The 16,023-nt window shown below is 38.5% G+C and overlaps 1 protein-coding gene across 1 annotated transcript in view; it reads left to right on the top strand.

The window, feature by feature from the left end:
- TRIM24 (tripartite motif containing 24) overlaps positions 1–16,023 on the top strand; it is a 55,533-nt gene that overhangs the window by 5,481 nt on the left and 34,029 nt on the right. The gene's annotated exons all lie outside the window — the stretch shown is intronic.

The following is a 16,023-nucleotide window of genomic DNA, read 5'->3' as shown; positions in this document are numbered from 1 at the left end:
TTAGGGTAGTTTAGACGCATTTATGTTCTTGCTTCCTTCACCCATAGAAAGTGGGAGATTGAAAAGCTGAAGCCATCAGGAACATCAGATGAATGTTATAACAACTGCAGTTGCCAAGCTCATTCCAGTTGGAAGCCTTAGAGAAACTGGGCTGTACAAGTTATCAAAATAGCTGTATCATTGTGTAAAACTTCTTTTCAGACAAAGATTTCTATCCTCAGAGGCCAACCTATCCCTGTTTCAATATAAAATCAGCTTATAATGTCTCTGGTAAGCAATTAGTAGTTATAGCAGCGGAAAGGATTTCTAGATCCTAAGATGAAAGGATCACAAGGAAAGCAAATATATACCAATGTATTTAAAATTCTCAGGTGTGTCTAACTGAAAATGTATTGGGTTGTTTTAATGCTTATAGTGGAGATAGCTCTTAAGAAAATGTCTTGTCTGCAGAGCAAGGGAAAATAGGGGTGCATATGTTCATGAAGAGGCAAGTGGAAGAATGTTTTTGTGGGCTAGCTTATTCTTAGGAAAAATGTCCTGAAGAACTACTCAGTTATGCAGCAGGTTTTTAGCTTGGTCTGCTGAATTCCAGGAGTGCTCTCAACTTCACCCAGTTTGTTAAATTTCAGAAAGAAATTTTGTTGAAACTCTTGGTTCTGAATGTAGTGTTCTTAAAGAAACTTGTCTTGTATAGGTAAATCTTTATGCCAGCTAATGTGCTGTAGGAGGAATTTCCATATTATTTAGTGGAATTTCCCAGTAACAGTCAACTTGTAAAGCTGGTATTTTGCCTGTTGTATCTAATCTAAAAACAAGCCAGGGGAAAACCAAACGGAACTTTAGGTGAATTCTAAATAGGACTGTGTTTCAGGATGAATAACTGACTAGATGAAAAAATCCATTATTTCTGAAATTGGAAATTTTGGCTTTTAAAAGGCTTTTGCAGTAAAATGAAATACTTTAATACAGTAGTGCAGTGGTTTGACCTTGGATGGATGCCAGATGTCCACCAAAGCTGCTCAGTCACTCCCCTTCACAACTGGAAAGGAGAGAGAAAATGTAGCAAAAGGCTTGTGGGTCAAGGTAAGGACGGGGGAATCACTCACCAATTTTCATCATGGGCAGAATGATAGTAAAAGGGTTTTAAAATCATGGGGATTTGGGGGTTAGAAGGAAAATTAAGCTTAGCAGGCCCTGGGAAAATACCCTGGGAAGGTGTAGGCCTTGTACTTGCTAGAACTGCACCTGTGTAGCTAGTACATGATAAATGATATAATTGTTAGATGTGATGCTTGTTTAATAATTAAATATAATTACTGTTTAATCGTAAGAATAATCGTGAGAAACTGTGGTCAGGGGCTTGAGAAAGATCGCGAGAAACTCATGGTTGAATAAAGTCAATGTATACAATAGAACAATATAAGTTTAATAATTAAGTTATATAACGATAGAATATAAAATACTTTCAGCTCGAAAGCTGTGTTGGAGTCAGATTTGGGTCTGTACCCCTGATTCCCAGAGTTCTCAATAAAAGCACCTGCATATAATCATATCCGTGATTATGTGTGTTCCTGAATGCTAACAAGAACACACTCAGTTTGGGGAAATTATTGAATTTACGACCAATCATAATCCGAGTAGGATGACGAGAAGTAAAAGCAAACTTCAAAAAAAACGTTTCCCCCAGCCCTCTCTCATTCCCAGGCTTAACTTTATGCCTGATTCATTCCCTCCTCCCCGCTCAGGGAGACAGGAATGGGGGTTGTGGTCAGTTTGTCACACGGTGTTTCTGCTGCTCCACTGTGGGGTCCCCTTGATGGGAGATAGCTTTCCACAAGCTTGTCCAGTGTGAATCCTTCCCACAGGCTGCAGTTGTTCACACACAGCTCAATCATGGGTCATTTCCATGGGGTGCAACCATTCAGGAACAGACTGTTCCAGTGAGGGTCCCCAGGGAGTCACAAGTCCTGCCAGCAAACCTGCTCCAGTGTGGGCTCCTGTCTCCAAAGGTCCTGCCAGGAGCCTGCTCCAGCACAGAGTTCCCATGGGGTCACAGCCTCCTTTAGGCATCCACCTGCTCCAGCACAGGGTTCTCCACAGGCTGAAGAATGGATAACTGCTCCACAACACTGGTCAGGCAGTTCTTCAGGTGTATATGGCCTGAAGCATGGGTTGTGGGCCAGTGCAGATGATCCCACTGAACTTTTAATAGTATCAAAATCTTCTGTTGGACTTACTCTTTTAGATTTAACTTTTATGTACATCATAAAACATCAGTTTTTTGATGCATTCTTTTTTCTTTGGCAAATTTAAAGGTCACTGAAAAGATGTTTTCATATGTTTTCAAAAAGTTCCAGTGATGCTTTTAAAATTTACCATAGCAATTAGGTAGCTATGGAGTTGTGTATGTTTAATGTAGGTACTTGCATTTCAAATGTGCTTTGAAGATGTCAGTGCCATAGTTGAACTGACCAAATTATCTACTTTTTTACCTACTGGCCAGAGAGTATGTGTAAAACCATAAGTCTTTACCATCAAAGAAAGCATGAAACAGTTGTGTAAAGTAGGTAAGAAAATGACACAATTTTAAACAGGGAACAGTCTTGTAAAATCAGCTATGAAACTGAAGGTTGAGCCAAGGAATGTCCCTAATTACTTGATATTGTGTCTCCAGTGATTCAAGTAAATGCTTATTTGAAGCTTTTATGTGGGACAGAATTGCATATTACCTTTACCTACATTACTAACATGATAGAGGACTGATGTTAAACAAGGTTTCTAGTTATTTTTGAAGTTTATCAGTGGGCTGTGGGAAAAGAATGACAGTAAGGCAGGCTCAGCTCTTTGAACTGCACTCATGGTTTTTGAGGGCCCTTGTTTGTAACGTGGATTTGGGTCATGGAGACATCCTCATTTCAAAAAAGAAATCTGCAACACTGGTGCTAAATTCTCTGTAAATGCGAGTACATGGACAAGGGAACTAAGCCATTTAACTCCTGAATGTAGAAAGATTTCTGCTTCTGATTCATAACTAAGTTGCCACAGGCAACTTTCTAATAAAATGGAGAGTTTTCCTTTCAACTGTAGTCCCTCAAGTGAATATAGTTTGAATTTGAATGAAGCAAGACTGTAGTGCAAATACCCTTTGAACTAAAATGATTGCCTAATTTGAAAAGTGGCTGTATAATTTTCCCAATGAGCTAACACATCTGTCTGGACTGTAACTCGTAAAAAAGAAACAGGGATATTTTAACATGCATGCTGACTTGGAAACCCCCCCTGTATTTTCTAGGATGTCTACATGAGGTCAGAAAGCATTTAATAAAACTTACTTGATTGGCTTCATTTGTTTCTAGGCATGTGCTCTAGAGTCTGAGCGTGGTCAAGGATGTGTGGAGCTGAAGTTTGTTGAACTAATGCTCTAATTCAGCCCTTACACAAGTTCATGTTTTGAACCTGCTCTGTCAGGGTACTTGTAACACTGATGCTCTTAGGGGAGGGAATACTGGCAGCTGCACAGGGAATGAGTAGGTGGAAAGAAAGGAGGAGAGAGTTGCAGCACTGCTGGGACTGGAGAATGAGACATTTTAAAGTGGGAGCAAGGTTCTAATTTTACATGCAAGGTGCAGTGCCTTGACAAAACAGCCCAGCACCAACAAGTCTGTTACTAGAAATAAGCAGTGTGCAAAATTGTCCTGAACAGCAGAAGTGTGAATTGAAACACATTTTTTTTTTTTTTCTCTGTTGTGGACTTTGCTTTAAAATGAGTAAACTAGTTGCTGAAATAATGTAGGAGTGTAAATTACATGCCCTTCTCTCAGTTTAAGAAGGGGAAACAGCTTTGAATCTTCTTTACCTTTGGAAAAACTTTGATGATTTGTAACTCTTGTTTCAACAGTTTTTAAGTAAAGGTTGGAATTCATAGCATTGCCCAGCTGAGAGTAGAACAGAACATTATTTTAGTTTGATAGAACAAAACAGCACAGCCTTGCAGAAATAGGTAAAGGACGTAACTTAGGCAAACAGAAGTCATGCAAAAGTCAAGCAGGATGCCAGCTCAGCTCTGCAAGGCTGACAAAGCAGAAGTTATGGAAAACAATGATATTGTGCTTACTCAAAAGTGGGGGTCGAGGAGCAGCCACCTCAAAAGGACACTGGACGTTGAGGACCACTAAAAAAGACCCCCAAAAAAACCCTGTAAGGACTCTTAATAAGGGGTGTGACTGTGTCAAATAAAGTAATACGTACACATCAATTAAGGGGGGATAGCTAACGAATATGTCTTCACTGTGTGATGAAAAACTGTTTACCCAGGGCACTTGATTAGAGGAAGGATCCCCCAAGAGACCTCTGCAATAGAGAGTGCCTGCTTTGTAATACTTAAAACTTGTTAGATAGTTTCTATCTGGCTGATTTCAGTATCTCAGCCCTAAAGTGATAAATCAGGGTAGCAGGCAACTCATCAGTTGGACCCTGAGATAAAGCCACTGTTTAGCAGACAAGCTTTCTTGTGTGAATGTAGAGCTGTATAATGACAGGTAGAGTCCCATAGCAGGACCTCAGTAATGGCTAAGTGTCTGGGAACTTTGTATGTTTGGATTATATTTATCTCTTTTGTGTGTTTACAGATTCCTACCTTTTCTGGCTTAAGCAGTTGGTTTTCACCACTCAATAATTCTGCTCCTTATTTGCTTTTGTCTTTCACGCATTAGCAGCTATTGTTCTCACTTGTTTTTGCTTATGTTGAGCTTGCTAACTACAGACTACTTGGCCTTTAATAGTTCAGTTTTATCTTTCCTTTGGGAGTAGGGAGAAGGGACTGTGAGGCTATAACCCACAGGCTCACATATCTTGGAAATCACTGAACTTACAGTACTTAGATTGTTTAGTTTAATCAACTGTTAAAGAAACTTTATCTCCTTTGAGAAGTTCTAACGTTTTCTTCAGTCCTTTCTCTATGCAAGAAACTCAAATGTGGTTTCAGAACTCATGTGTTAAATGTTGTCTAAGTATTACCTCAAAACAGACACATAGAATTCTTTCCTTGGATAAACATAGGTGGAATTCAGATAGTTTATCTGTATGGGAGTCCAGAGATGCTAGCAGCTCTTTCTTCAAATATTGCACTCCAAGTTATTAAATAGAATGTTTATTTCCTGCTTCATAGCAAAGGCAGCATCCAGTCTTGTGAAAGAGTATTCAGAAGTTTCTGGAATGGAACATATGAGAGGACTTGTGGTCTTCCCACATCTAGCAGTGAATTTTAAACAAAAAATGAAAGAAAATAGTCTTATGTTTGCCATAACTCCTATCTGTACCATAAGAATGACTTGCAAGTATTGCTTTTATTACTCAGTAAATAAGTATTTCATATATAGACTTTTGGTACTGGTACCACCAGTAAAGCTGTGTGCATCTTGATGGATTGTGCAGGGAGACAGTACTCTGTTGCCTTTTGCTTTTCAGAAATGGCCTTGTAGCTGGACTAGATGAAAGTTAGAAGCAAAGCCATGATTTGTGGTAGCTCATGTGTCTTCTAGATTATTATCACAGCCATTGACACTCAACAGGGCCAAAGATCTCTCCTCAAAATAATGATTTTAGAAGCTGTTTTGGCAAAATGAAGATGATTTTGTTTATGGGCATCCCAAATGGATTCGGCTGACAGTCCCCTTTGCTGCATTCCACCCTTTATGCAAGAGCTGAATGTAGTCTGGATTCTTTAAGAAGCTAAATGCTAATCTTGCATATTTTAAAAGTCCATTTAGCAACAGTATTACTGTATTGTGTTCCAATCTGATTGTTTGTATGTGTGGGCTTTTTTCCCTTTTCCCTGCTCCCAGTTCCACTTGAGATGAGGTCAGATTTAAAATGGTTTCTTTGGCTGCCTTTTTGAGTGATCTAAATTTTTGAGAATATGGTTGTAAGCTGCAGGATGTCTGGCTTCAAACTTTTGCCAGGGCTTAAAGTTGTGGCTGGTTGTTTTTGCTTTTCATTTGTCATTATGCCAGACAAGTAGGTAAGGAACCACAATGCCATGGTGATCCCTTGTGATTATTCCTTAAAAATAAAGGAGTAGAAGCACAATCTTAGTTCATTCCCAAACTGCTATTGGATGCCAAGTGTAGTATTTCCAGACATCATTATCAATCCTTTGAGGCAGCACGGTGCAAGAAGGTGGAAAGAGATTGAGTGAAGAACAGAGGGTATATAAATGGCACTTAAGAAGACCAGTTTTGCTAGAAGATGAATTTTCTTAAAGCTCCATTCTTAGTGCTGAGAGTGTCATGCTGGGAAAGCTCCTTTGAAGCAGTTCTTTAGTTCTGAGAAAATGGGGAAAACTGTAGGAATGCTAGATTTCTTCTGTGGATGTTCATTCACATCAGGCTACAGGCTCTAGCTCATCTCTACTGCAGATTACAGCAACAGAAGGAGATTCACCATGAGAACATAAGCAGTATCACTGCTGGCTCTGTAACCTGCTGTTTTCTGAAAGCTGTAGGGCAGCTGGTAGAAATCCCTGTTGTTTTTATTTGATCAATTAGTTCATCTCTTCAACCCAGAAGGAATATGTTTTATTAGTTACATTCAGTAATTTTCGTATTAATACAGTGTCAGAGGAGATGATAACACTGCTTCTTAATTAAGGCTGATTCTTGCAGGCTGCATAGCCATGTGTACACGAATCTCACAATTGCATATATTGCTTCAGCTTGGTACACTTAAAGCTATGTAGGAATGGAAGAAGCTGGGCACCTTGCTTTTTGAACCCTTACAACGGTGCTCTGGCATACTGGGCACATGTAAGAGAAGAATATAAAGTGAGCTAGCTTTTTATTCCTGACCATCTGCACCCAAAAGTGCAATCCCTGTAAGTTGCAGTATACTTGAAGGATATTCTCCTCTCTTAATGACTGGTTTTAGAACATCAGAGGAATTCTTGCAATGAAAGTGGATGCCCAGTAGTGGAAAAGAGTACCAATATAGTTACTGGAAAGCAGTGGATATTTTTAAGGTGCAATTCACCTGACCAAGTGTAAACATCTGCTTTAACAAGGAGACCAGACTGCTCATGACCTAACTATTATCTATGTCTGCAATGACTGTGAAGGGAACTTCATGTAACATTTAGATGAATCCCACTGAAACTTGCTAACACTGCAAAGAAACTTTATCCATTTTTCAGGTGTAAAATTCTATTCTGTGGAGTCAGCATGATAAATCAGTATTAGCTTTTTGCTGCCATTAAGAGTTGCTTTTTCATAGATGCAAAAATCCTGCCTGCAGACAAGCTTTATTGTTGAACAGCTTTTAAATATAACATGTAGTCAGAATAGACTGGATTTGGGAGTCTTGGGTTATATTACTTAAATCCATTAAATGGCTTGGAGCTTTATTTTTTTATTCCATTAATAATGTCTTGCAGAGCACTCAGACTTATCTGATGCAAACTGCAGGAAATAGGTATCTTTGTTTTTTTCTCCTATTAGAGTGGGAATTTTCATCAAATGCTTCTTGTACTTTTCATTGTCTCTGTCCCTGTCAACAGAAAGCTTTAAAAAAATCTAGAAAATTTAACATTTGTTACAGAACAGATTTAATTGCAGCACAGATTCAAAACGTACCTTTAAAAATACTCAGAATTTATTGCTAAATACATAAATTCCTCTTTTTTGCTGTTGGGTATCTAACTCTTGGCCAGTGTACTTGGATGGTAAATGTCCCATTATCATATTGTCATTGAAGAATGTTTTGAAGAGACATTAATTAGTAAAAACTCTCTTCTTAGTAATAATCAGCCCTTTTTTTCTCTCCACCCTCTGACCAAACAAAATAACTTAAATAAAGGCAGAACCTATTATTTTAAATCAACATATTATTTCTATGTACTTTTAAACGTCCATTCTCTGCACAAATACTTTACAGATAAAGTTACTGGAATGTTCCATTATCTTTTGCATCACTGTAATCTGTATTTTGAGATTGTTTGAAGGAAACATAATAGAGGTCTTGATGACCTCTGAACTCTGTTCTTGAGGAGACCCTCAAAATAAATATCCATAAATAGCAGAATATGGACAGATGCCGCGAACACTGCAGTTAATAAGTTAATGGCTCTGAATATTGTCACTTCAGAATTTAAACCAAGTTTTCCTTTGGAGCTACAGACTGCAGTTTTTTTAGAGTGCAAAGATCTGTGCGCCTCAGTTGTGTTCTCCAACAGGAATTTAAAATAACAATATTGAAAATACATGGCATAAAATAGGCAGGTAAGTTGAAATTCAGCTGTCTGAACTAAAATATTCTTCTGCCGTGGCTGAATTTTTGGGATGCCTGTAATATTTTAAAAAGGGCTGGTAAATGTACTGCACAATTCACAGGAATTGTATTTCCTTCTGGAATAGTAGCTGGAAGCCAGGCAGGATATTACACCCAAATTATGTATGTCTCTTTAGGCACCTCAGTTGCTCCCCTGAGGCTAGTGGCTGCAAAAATGAGGGCCAGGAGGGTAGTTTGCCAAGTCTCTTAGGTAATTTCCAGTTACTGAGTGGTGAACTTATTGGGAATGGAAGCAGACTTATGAACAGCAGGTTGCAAGGATGCATCTGAGCACGTGAAGAGAGGAGTAACATGAGCTAGTCAAAGGCCTTGAGTTGCATTACCACTCCTGTTTGGATGACATTTATACTGAAATACTCTGACTAAAGCCTGTTAACCTACTGTTGCTCCCACTACTGCTTCTAATTTGGTTCCCTTAATATGGTCCAGATTCTTGGAAGTTATCTTTTTAGGCTTTTTTTACCTATACATCTGCTGGGTGTTGATGGGAACATTAAGGTAGCTGGGGCTAAACAGAAGAAATGGGTGAAACGCTCAAGAGTGTCACACGTTGGAATGTAGTTTTCATCCTTTCAACAAAGAATTAAAAAGAACAAACTCTTTCAGTACCTTAGAAGGGCTTGGTTCTTTGGGCTGTGACTGGCTCTACCTGCCCAAGTTATACTCTGCTAACCTGCTATTTTTATAGCTGTGATTTCTGGGATGCATTGTACTGCCACTGCTGAACTAACAGTGAGAACTCAAAAAGATGAAGACCAGAGTACGAAACCTAGTGCTCCAAAGAATTATTATTAGCTGTGTTGTGCTGTAAGGCAGGGTCCATCTTCAACAGATGATACTGACAGAGATACTGACAACAATTTTTTTTTATCCCAGTCATATATATTTTTAATTAATGTCAATTTTTTCAAATATTAAAAAAAAAAATTAATAGCATGTTAGCATGCTGCCATTTATGGAGAAAGGTACTAATTTCCTTGTTCCAGAAACACATGGATACAATGGACTTGAGCACTCTTGGCAAGATACAAAAGTATCTCTGAAAAATGGTATTTAAGTAGAATGTATAAATCTAAACAGCATTAAGCCTGCTTTCAAAATGAAATACGTGGCTGATCAGAGAAAACGATGCAAGAATATCGCAGAATCTTAAACATCCTTGGATGTTATATGTCTGAATTCATTACATATCATTTGGAAATACTTGACAATTTCAGGACTGGAAAGAATGTATTTTAATTTTGGTGAAAGAAATGCTCATCACCGTCAGCAGTGACAATTGGCTTGTTGGCAGCTTCTGCATCATCCTTTAAGCACGTTCATTGCAAGACAGTGAGACTTTGTTCAGCGTCTTGTACTTAAACATTGTCTATCCCACAATAACAACGTTGCCTTTTGTTAGCACTGTGACACTTCTTATAATTGTGTTGTTGAAGAAAATGCATTGGACAGCTTTGGATGTGAATGTAAACTCTGCCATCAGAATTTCTTAAGGTATTCAGAAGTGGCTGGAGAGTCAATCCTTGCAAAATTTACAATTTTTGAAGTCTAATACATGCTATCTAAAATGTTTGAAGATTGGGCATGTATAGCAAAAACAATGAACCATTTCACAGAGCAGCTGAAATATTTTAATTCAGCTCTGCAGTGCTTTCCAAGAAAGTCAATGTACTGCAGCATAAAGACTGGCCTGTAACACTCTTCCAGAGGGGGGATTACAGCTAATAGTCTTTGTCTGGTTTTCATTTATTTGCATTTTAAAGGATTAAAAAAAAATTTAAATTAACAATTAATTAATTATAATTTTAATAAACTTTTTGCTGGATTGGTGGTTGGCTGGAACGTTTATATCTTGGCAGTAGGTGCCAATTTTCCCTTGAGATGTGCCTGCTTATTGGTTTAACCTATCTCCCCTATACTAGCAGCAGCAGGCTGTCACAACTAGATTGGAGCAGCTTTTTCTGGAACAAACTGGTTTGAAGAAGGTGCCAATTTTGCAGCACCACTAGTGGCTTAATGAGAAGCAAGAGGAAAGCAGTAATTATTTTAAAAATTGATTCAGACATTATTTCAGAAGATGCTGCCTCTCAAATTAAGTTTTCTAAGTGTTTTTTCTTAACTGGGAAACATGACCTGTGTAAATATAACCTGCTTACCCTCAAACCCATGCATTTTAATGAAAAGACTTGCAATTATTAATGGTATCTATAGAAAGAGCAAGAGGAGAATAGAATCTGTAGCTCACAGTTGAAACACCCTAATTTTCTGTGTAGTTTTGTTAAAAATCTTATAGCTGGTGCTGCCTTCAATCTCTGACATAACTTTTATTAGTTTTAATCAGTATGTACATGTTTTAAACATTTTAACTGGATGTGTAACTTACTGTTAATATTTTTTTTGTTCTGAAATCTGTATGGTTAGGATTTCAAGCAAAACATCTGTAAAACTGGGAAAGATTGCTGTACAAAACCCTAATTATTTATTCTGTAATGACTATGTCGTTGCAGGTAAAATTGCCAGTTGCTTCTGAGCACTCTATTTAATAAAGAGAGCTCTCTTTCAAAAAACTAGTGGGTTTTTTGACTGATTTAATCTGAAGAAAGGGAACTATTAAGTCCTCCTTTTTTTAGTAAAGCACTTTGCATCTACTAACAAAAATACCCTCTTGGATCTACAAATGATCATCTAGTGGCTTTATTAAATTGGCTCTGAAACACGTTTGCAACAGTGAAGACGCAAATGAGTCAAAATTGGGGCAAACCAGAGCAGTCTCCTCCTATTGTCTTGAGATGCTTCAGTGGGCATGAATGTACTCCCAGGAAATTGAGTTTCGAGTTGGAAATAATACTGTATAACCTATAAATCTATTCTGCTGAATAGCATGAGATGCCCTTGTGGATGCAGCATGTAATTTGTGAAGAAGAATAAGAATGGGCCATGATTTTTCCTACCTAAAATGTAGCTTAGCATTCCTTGAAAGAGGTGCCCATGTTATGAGCCTGTAGCCAGTGGGGGGAAACACTCTTCTCTCCTGGTACAGCCCTGTTGACTCAATATTGCAATCCCTAATCCAGCTCAGTGCATGGCAGCGTAAATCTTTCTGTTGTCATGGGATAGAAATGAATGAGCCAGGGAGCCAGCCTTGCTACTTTTGTTAGCATTGTGGTGTCCTGGCCTGGCTCAAGCAAAATCCGAATGTGAGATTCCATAACTACTTGGATTTTGTAAGAATGCTGCTCAGAAGGGTGGAGGTCTGATCTCTTTTTCTCCCCCTACTTAAGAGCCACATGCGCTTGATCCAGCTCCCTTTACAGCTGAAAAAAACAATGCTCCTGATGCTAAGATCCAGCTTTTGAGATGTGCCTCTGCCCAAATTAAGGTTCAAACAAGATCATACGCTGAAGTCAATAATACAGATTTTATTAAACGTGGAATGTCAGGGAGAAAGGTAGAAAAAAATAGAAAAGAGAGAGATCAGATAGAAGATAGTTACCACCTGTAGATTTAGCAGTGTCCTTTTCATCCTTGCTCACCCTGGGCTTCCCAGTAGTGGTCTTCTCCAGGTCTTTTCACTATTCATACATATTAGCAAAGAAACAAATTACTGCACATTGGCTACACAGCACTACTATTCTGTTGGTTAATTGATTCCCTTGCTTCTAATGTTAATTAGTCCTTGTACTCAGTCTTCCTCTTTGTTTGAGTTTGGTGGTCCATCTCCCCCTGCCGGAATTACATTTTACCAAGTCTAAGCTGATTTCAGCACAGTTGCTGAGCTAGCCTTTCTTGTGGCCCATAAATTCTGCAGTTGTGTCCATTGTCAGTGACACATTCTTCTCCCCCAGCTTAGTTAACCTCCCTCCAGATCCAAGATAACCCTCAGACAATAGCACCCCTTTTATCTTATCTCATTCCTGCTCTGGTGGCTTGCTTTAGGTCCAAGTTCCAGGTATCCAGGGAGGCATTTTCAGATAGCTCCAGTGGTCACAGATTTCAGCTGACCCAGAACTTGGGGTGATCTTTGTTTGACCAGTGACATGCATACAAGCAAGCAGATGCTTCTTTACACACATTTCCCCAGTGGGAATTTTTGTCTGCATGCATTACCCATAATGGTCTAACCAGGTCTCATCTCTGCCAGGCCAGGAGATGAGCACTATCCTGTCACTCCATTCTGTGCTTATCTCATGGCAAAGTCAACCAGTGGCTGTAACAGTGTTTGAGACAGGCAAATGTGTTCTTTAACTCCTTATAACTGGAAAAAAGGACCAGATAAAAATGTGGGATCTGCTCATTCACTGTCCTCACAATTAACATGATGATGATTATGAAACTCCTCCCAATTTAAGTAATATGTTTTCACCTTCCTGTGTTTGCTCCATTAAAGAGAATCTTATAGAATTACTTTGATGAATAGAAACCCTGATACTTGAGATCTTTTGCTTAAATTTACCATCCTGAGGTTGACTAAATCTGGGTTAAAACTGATTTGTGTGGCAGTCATCAATCTAGGATTATAACAAAAGCAAGTTTACCCTTGCAAGTGGCAGAAGAAACCCCTGACATAAGGTGAGACAGCATAAGGAATTATAGAAAAGAAAATACATGAAGATTTTGAGAGCTGTAGGCAATTTTTCCTTTTTTCCCCCATCTGACATTAGAAATTCTAAGTGATCTTTTGAACAGGTGGTTGGCAATATTCTGTTGGTGAAAAGGCACATGAAATATTTGGTTTGTTTTGGTATGTTTCCTAATTTCTTGCCTCTCCTTCCTTGTCTTCCATATTTTCAACTCAAGCTGACTTACAAACCCTTGTTAATGCTGCTGATCTGGTTCAGTAGCCCCAGGTTTAATCTTCAGTGGTGGTGTCCTCTTCCCATCCTTGTGCTGCTTCTCATATTGCTTCACTGTACTCAGTAGTGCGTGTGGTCAGTGAAGCAGAGCAAGGGATGAAAGTAAAGCTTGGGAGAACAGGAAAAATACATCCATGTCTGAATTGGTTTGCCAGTCTCATTCTATGTCTATACCTATCTCCCAAACACATGCACAGACCGACTCAGACACCTGTGTTGACCTTGATAAAAGAAACAGAACATAATGATGCCTTACTTGTCCAAGTAAGGGAATAATGTGTTTTAAAGAAGTAGATGAAGTAGACACACAGGATTCTTTGTGTAGCTGCAACCAGTGGATAAACAGATAATGAGGAATACAATGGGTTTTGTGGTAGCCATGTAACAAGAGGCAACAGTGCATGCCTTAAGAGAAATTCAGGGAAAGGTCACCTGTACCACTGGGGACTGTCAGGGAATACAATCACCAGAGACCCCTTCAGAGTGTTATGAATGAGGTCCTTATATGTCCAATTCAATAAACCACAAGATTAAAATTTAGCAGCAATTTTAATTGAGGTTTAATATAATAATGCAATAAAATATAATCAAGTAGTTACAAAAACAAATTGGCATTAGTTCAGATAATGCATAAGCAAAACCAACCAGGGTACAGGGAGGGATTCCCACCCTGCCTCCTGTACAAAGGCAAAAGGAGCTAAACACAACTTATATACATATACTGTGTGTTAATACACATTCATCAACAGTTCCCACAAATCTCCTCCCTACTGCATCACCCTACTGCACAGCGTGTGCTCCCTTTGTTGCTATGGGGTCTTCTGGTCTCTTTGGGGTCTCCTTGGAGGAAGGCCGGGGGTCTTCCTCACATGTCCTTTGGATAACCTGGCTGGTTACACATGCACACTAAGATTGGTGTTATATAAGTAAGCCTGATGTTCCAATTAAACCTGATTATTTATTTCATAGATAAACCAATATTTTAGACTCCCTGTCTGGAATGTTCCCAACTTTATTCATATTCAAGGTTGATCTTGCTCTGGGAGTTGTCTTAACTTCAGTTGGTGCCAGTTTTGGTTTGGGAGTCAGTTTCTGACTTCATCCATTCCCGAGGTCAAATCCAACTCCTGCACCCTGTTTCCCACATGTATCCTCTGTGAAAAAACCCATCTGCTTCATAACACTAATCACACATACTTTTCCAGTTATTTTCCCAAATTATTGATACAATTATAATTTTATTGGCATGACTCACATCCATTTATAGCAAAAGGACCCTGTAGGAACATGAAAGGACTACTCTTAATAAGAGGTGAATGCATGCAAATTAATTCTAGAAAAAGTGATGTGTATGTATTAGCCAGGAAGTACACTGTAATCAACATTTATGATCATGATGGAACAAATATCATTTTTGTAAAGTTTTGCAATACATCAGAGTAGAGGAAATTTTCTCTCTGTGTCCAGTGTGCTGCAATAAAGAATGTCTGCTTTTCAGTACTTCAGTTTGTGTTAGAAATTTTCCTTGCTTCCTGATTTTGGTTTCAACCCAGAGCACTGTCTTTGTCAGGGTCAAGAATGAGCAGTGAGGGAACAAGGGCAAGGGTGGTTTGTAATTGGTGCTGTTGAAAAAATGTAAAAAACAGTCTTAACAGTCTTTCTTGGAAAGTGTGTAGCTTGAGTATTAGGAGATGTGTTCACTCTTGACTGTGGTAAATTGATTTGCTTAATTACAGGAGAAGTTCAGTACTTGAAGTTCTGCTAGCTACTTGACTTACCAGAACTGAATTTTCTCAATTATCCTTGCAGATGATGATATAAAGAATGTTACAAAAGTTGCAGCCAAAAAAAATGGAATTTGTATGTCAAAGAAAGCTGCACAAATGTGTATTGAAATGCAGACTGGTAAAATGGCACTTAGAGTAAAATCAAGCGTAACATCATAGCTGTTCAGATGAAAGTGAAATGCCTTGATAACAAGTGGAAAAGTGCTTGCTGATTTTCCAGAATGAAGAAATGCTGGACTTTTATTACAGCACTGCTTTATACTGAGTTGCCTGCTAAGTCTTGAGCATCTGTTGGAAGAATCTTATGAAAAAGTTACCTAAATCTTGTATGAAGCAATTAGAGTAAGGAATTAAGTTCTTCTGCAGAAAGTGAAATACTTAATAGTTTCTGTACGTTCACAATTTATTGTAAAAATGAAACAGGAACAGCTTTAAACCCACGCTGGTTTAGTTAAATATGCAAGTGGTGAGTTATATACTGGCGTTGAATTCATTGGGTTAAACAGGGTAAACAGGTCTTTTTTCAGGCCCTAAATTTATGTTTCTTCTCAAATGGGAGCTGAAGGTCTAGAATATATGTCAGTGTAACTTGCATGACTGTTCTACTTTAGGCTTTTTGCATGTGACTTCCATGTCCTAAGTGATTATTTCAGCCTAAGTTGGTTTCAATTGCTTCTTTTTTGGTTGTAATGACTACAGTAATTTTCTTCAAGCAAGATGTCAGTGCCTAGCATTTTAGAGATTTTTCTTGGATGTTAAAAACAAACCTTAGTTCTAGTAGGACATTATTTTCTGCAGCTAGAAAAGGTGTCTGCTTAAAAATGTCTCTATAGATCTTTCCCATTTCAACCTAGTCTACTCACAGCTCAACCCCAAGTTTTGGACTTTACTTTGTCCTTTCCATTCTGTTGAAAAGACTTAATTGTTTAACCCTTTGTGTTACTGGTTCTAAGCTTTCTTCAACCTGGAGCCTGACTATGTTTCTGTCTTAGAATTGTACCCTATTGCATCTTGCAGAGGAGAGGAGGGAGGGAGCCCTGCTT

Source organism: Taeniopygia guttata, chromosome 1A (assembly GCF_048771995.1).
Source record: "Taeniopygia guttata chromosome 1A, bTaeGut7.mat, whole genome shotgun sequence".
NCBI lineage: Eukaryota > Metazoa > Chordata > Aves > Passeriformes > Estrildidae > Taeniopygia > Taeniopygia guttata.
Note: the sequence above shows the minus strand (reverse complement) of the source record. Positions and strands in the feature narration are given on the sequence as shown.